The following is a 5,752-nucleotide window of genomic DNA, read 5'->3' on the forward strand; positions in this document are numbered from 1 at the left end:
CCTGAACTTCCATTCCAAGTGGTGAACGTAGATCTAATTGGTCCTCTAGATCCAGTATCAGCACAAGGACATAAATATATCCTTTGTTTGATGGACCAACATTCAAGATGGCCTGAAGCAGTCCCGCTCAAATCGTTAACGGCAAGGAATACATGTGAAGCACTGCTCGAAATATTCTGTAGGACAGGAATTCCAGAAGTAATCGTGGTGGATAATGCGACAAATTTTACGGCAAGTTTAACGCAAGAGTTTTTGAAGGTTTTAGGAGCTTGTCCGCGATTTTCAACGCCATACCATCCGGAAGGGAACGGATTGATTGAAAGATGGAACCAAACTTTCAAAAATATGCTACATCACATTATTAGAGAAGTAGGAAGAAATTGGCATCGACATATACCATTTGTACTATGGGCTTATCGAGAAGTTCCAAATGCAACTACAGGAGTACCACCTTTTCTGCTAATGTACGGGAGAGAACCGAAAGGCCCGTTATCTATCTTGAAGTCAATTTGGGCCGGAGATATGTTTTTACCTTTGAATATGAAAGGATCAGCGGAGGAATATTTAAAAGAGTTAAAAGGAAAATTAGAAATAGCAACCGAAAAGGCAAGGTTAACAAGTGATGTGCAACAAAGTAATTATGCCAAATATTACAATAGAAGGAAAAAATACCGGGAATTTGCGCCAGGAGATCAAGTACTTGTGCTAATGCATGATTCATCCAATTCATTATATGCCAGATGGATAGGTCCAGTAAAGGTAATTAGAAGAGTGAAACCGAATTCGTATTATTTGCAAATGCCTGAAGGAAATTTAAGATTATTGCATGTTAACAAAATGAGAGAATACAAAGCGAGAATTCAAACAGTTGGAGTTGTCTATGATATTGATGATGAATTTGGTGAAATATACGAAACACCAACTCTTCCTACAGATGTGGAAAGCTATGAAGCATTGAAAGGATTAAATTTGGATTACTTACCCAAAATGCAACAAAATCAATTGAAAGATCTTTTACATAGACGCAAAACGTTGTTTTCGGGGAAGATAAGGATAGCTAAAGTTGGGAAACATGCGATAAAGCTGAAAGCTGAGGAGGATACGATGAAACCAAAAACGTATAAGATACCAGAAAACTTAAAGGGGAAAGTGGATGCACAGATCAATGAATTGCTAGCGTTAGGACTGATTGAACCGGTGGTAAGTGAGATAGCACACCCGGTAGTATGTGTTCATAAGAAAGACGGAACAATCAGGTTATGCATTGATTTCAGAAGTTTGAATGCTCTTACCGTTCCGGATGCATATCCAATGCAAAATATGATGGAGTTGAATTTCTTAGTAGGAAAGAAGAAATTCATTACTGTGCTAGATATGTTGAAGGGATATTGGGCTATACCGATGGAGAACGGCAGCAAACACCTCACAGCATTCCGAACTCACCGAGGCCAGTACCAATGGAATGTATTACCCTTTGGATTAAGAAATGCTGCTGCAACCTACCAAAGAGCTATGTCTAAAGTGGTTCAGTCCATGTCTGATTTCACTTGTGCTTATATCGATGATTTAGCAGTATTTTCTGATACGTGGGAGGAACATTTGATTCATCTTGAAGAAGGTTTTAAGAGATTGGAATATTTTAATTTCTCCGTGAACTTGAGAAAGTGCGAATTTGCTAGACAAAAGGTTAAATACTTAGGACATATTATTGGTTCAGGTAAACATGCTCCTGACAAAGAACGAATAAGAGTAATACAGAAATTAGAGGCACCCAAAACCAAAAAACAACTGAGAAGTGCTTTGGGATTATGCAACTTTTACAGGCAGTATATTCCAAACTTCGCAAAGATCGCTCTTCCACTAACAGAGCTTACTAAAAAGAAAGTTCCTAATGAGATTCCTTGGAGCGAAGAAGCTGAGAAGGCATTCAAGGAATTGAAGACGTCGCTATGTAAGATCGCAGAGTTACAAGTCCCAGACATAGAGAAACCATACTACTTGCATACGGATGCATCTCAAAATGCGGTCGGATGTTGTTTAGGTCAGTTAGATGAAGAAGGAAATATTCGTCCCATAGCTTTCGGTAGCCAGAAGCTGAATTCAACTCAACAGAAATGGTCTACAATTGAAAGGGAAGCTTATGCTATTATTTGGGCTTTGCAGAGATTTGAAACCTTACTCTGTGGTGCTAAGATTATTTTATTAACTGATCATAATCCCCTAGTATTTCTGACGAGTGCGACACCCCAAAGCCCGAGGTTGCAGAGATGGGCGTTAGCCATTCAACGCCATGATATTGAGGCAAGTCACATCAAAGGATCGAAACTTAGTAATGCAGATGCATTGTCCAGACTGTAAATATAAACTAAAATAAGACTCTGAACATTTTTTCCTATTATTATTATTAGGTGATTAAAGTAAATACCTAGTGTTAAGTTAAACCTAAGATTCAGTGAATATTTGGGTGAATGTGAAACATAGTTTGTTTATGTGTAAAGTGTGACCCATAAATTATTTGCCATATTCGATCTTTGAATCTAATATGACTCTGGGGGGAAGGTGTCAGGGTCACGTGATGTAATAACACGCATTTTCTGATGTTGCGAGCTAAAAGCTTGATATTATAGATATGATCATTTTTTTTTGTTTTGGTTTTTTTGAAAGAATGGATGAAAAAAAATAATAAAAATGGTGAATTAGTTTTTGTAGAATTTTGCGTTATTTCTTTTGTAAAAGGTTACGACTGACAGCATCTATATATAAATATTCTGTGAAAAAAAAATGAAGCAATATCTTGTTTAGATGTTGAGAAAAGGTACATCGAAAAAGATCCGTTTTAGCATTATTGGTATATGTCCTACCGACTCCCTTTAACATACGAAGACGTTTGGGAGACGTCATTTGTTTATGTCAAAACAATAATTGACGAGTCTCAGACGGCTTCAACACAGAGATGCCAACTTGCTCCGGACAGAAAATAAATATTTTAAACTGGTTGTGTATCAATTGTGATTCTCGGTTTAATAAATTCAATTTAGTAGATTTTTATCCACTACTATTTCCAAATAATTCGTAGCTTATATAACTCACCACTTTATAGTAGATATGGCATGCTATACCTTTACAAAAGGAAGCAAAAATAGCCAAATATTTGTTGTTGTTAATTTACGTCGCACTAGAGCTGCACAATGGGCTATTGGTGACGGTCTGGGAAACATCCCGGAGGATGATACGAAGACATGCCATCACAATTTTGATTCTCTGCGGAGGGGAGTCAAATATTTGTAAAATTTAGTTTGTAGTTATTTACCGTTTTTTTTTCAAAATTATTTTGAAGTAAAATAAATAGTATTTCCAGACACATTACTTTTGTGTTTAATGATATGTCAAGGAGTTAACAAAAGGATGGTATATTAAAGGAACAATCTTTCAAGTATCAGGGTTCAATTTGTAAACATCCAATAACTTTAAACGCGATTAACGTGCAATGCAATCTACTTTAATACAATCTCTTGAACTTTTCGATACTCGGCGAGAAATTTTATCTTATAACCAATGCCTACACCAATTCATTGACATTCGTAGATCAGAAAGGTAAATGTGTTGACCACTTTTTCAGGGGCTCCATATAAGGTGGCCCAACATTGCTCCCACAGTAAGAAGGAAAGTACATCCATGCCTCTGGGAATTCAAACCCCGAGACCTTTCTGACATTTTCTCTCACCAATGCTATCAGGGTCAGCGATTTCATATAGCCCCATGAAGATTCATGTAGAGGGGTGTTTTTTTTTTAATCGTAATAATACGATTTTATCAACATTACTGACGGATCCCAACTTTATCTGTTTAAATCCTTCAAAAATAATTGCCTAGTCTTGTTCATAAGTTTGTTGGATAGCAAAAGTATCGTTGCATTTATGGCTGCGCTGTTCAGAACTGAATTAAAATATCACTATTGGTTGTCTGTATGCAACTCAAGCAGTGGTTGTTGTAGTTCATTTACGTCGCACTAGAGCTGCACAATGGGCTATTGGCGACAGTATGAGAAACATCCTTGAGGATGATCCGAAAACATGCCATCACAATTTTGATCATCTGCAGAGGGGATGGCACCCCTACTTCGGTAGCCCGACGATCTGCACGCGAAGTCGAGCACTTTACGATAGAACAGTTTAACGAGGACCAATACTGCACACCCGCAGTCCCAACGTACACTGACCGCAGCCAGTGATACTTGACTTCGGTGATCTAGTGGGAACCGTGTCTTAACGATCAGTCCACTGCAGGACTCAAGCAGTGGAATAGTGAGGTAGGGCTATAGAGTACTCTGTTAGCTTTTTTTTAAAATCTCTTGTTGATTAGTTAATCATGCCGTAATTGTGCACCGAGAAACGGGAAACGAAACATCTCCCTTCTTTTGGTATATAGAAAACTGCAGTAATACAAGAGCAAAAAAAAAAAAAAAAAAACTTATGTGATCCAACTGTTAATTACCAAACAAAGCAACTCCTTTTTCACAAAAGAAATCTTACAGAAAAGGTTGGTAGGAAGGAGTGAAAACATTTAAGATTTTAGAATCTCATCAAAATTGATAAGACTTTAAGAGATAGCCATTTTTTAAAGGCAAACATGGATTCAATGATTCTAGGTCTGTTGTTGATCGCTTTACATATTCACATGGCAACCATAATTAAACAAAAACCATTTTTACTTATTTTCAGTATGCAGCAATGAATATAGATTAGTGCAGTATAGTAGATTGCAATTCATTTGTTCTCAAACGCTACAACCAGTCTAATCTGTTGTGTCACGACTAACAGAAATGCAATGTGAGTTCTTTTATAATTTTAATTCAAAACTTAATGTAACTACTCTCTTAATAGGGAAAATTAAACTACTCAACTGAAAAAACTCTTTTAAAAAAAATCATAAATCGTGCAATAGCTCAAGATTTATCTCGAACTACGGACCAAGAAATTTTTTTTATTAAGTTATCTCAGTCACATTACACAGTGAAGAGTAGTAGCAGTAATATTATTTACGCCGCATAAGAGCTACATAATGGGTTATTTTTTTATTTTATAACCGACGTTGAACAGTCAACCCAATTCTGAGTTTACAACTATCAATTCAGTAGCCTTGTAGTTTGAACCCAACACAGAAGACAAGGATGGGGATTGGGAGATCCCTAGATCAAGCATTGGGAGAAATTAGCTTTTGTGGAGTTTTTTTGATGGAACTAATCAGCAATCAGGTTACATGGAGAGGAAAACCTCACACAGTTAGCCCGACAGATAGGGGATTCTAACCCACGATCTGTCAGCACTGTAGTCGATGCTAGCCAGGAGCGGAATTCGTACCAACCAGCCAATACTGGGCTTAAAACCTGGGTCACCTCTGAGAGAGCCGAACGTTCTATCCCCAAAGCTACTGCAGTTCAGAATGGGCTATGGTGATGATCCAGGAAACTGATCTGACACCCCTATTTTATCCTTTCCACCACTATTTCATCCACAGAGAAGTATGGCTCCCCTTCTGTGGTATTCCGACGATCTGGGCGCATGGTCGAGCTCGTTTATAGTAGATTTAACAAGGACAGATATCGCGCACGCTCGGTTTCTTTGCAAGTTGATCATAGTGATCACCCACCCACTCATTGACTTCAGTGTTCAACTGAGAATCATGTCTTACGATCAGTCCACTATGGGACGTTACACAGAGAATAAAATGAAACAAAAAGAAAACAAAATAA

This window comes from Parasteatoda tepidariorum, chromosome 7 (genome assembly GCF_982258835.1).
Source record: "Parasteatoda tepidariorum strain Cologne lab strain chromosome 7, Ptep-v5.0, whole genome shotgun sequence".
Lineage (NCBI taxonomy): Eukaryota > Metazoa > Arthropoda > Arachnida > Araneae > Theridiidae > Parasteatoda > Parasteatoda tepidariorum.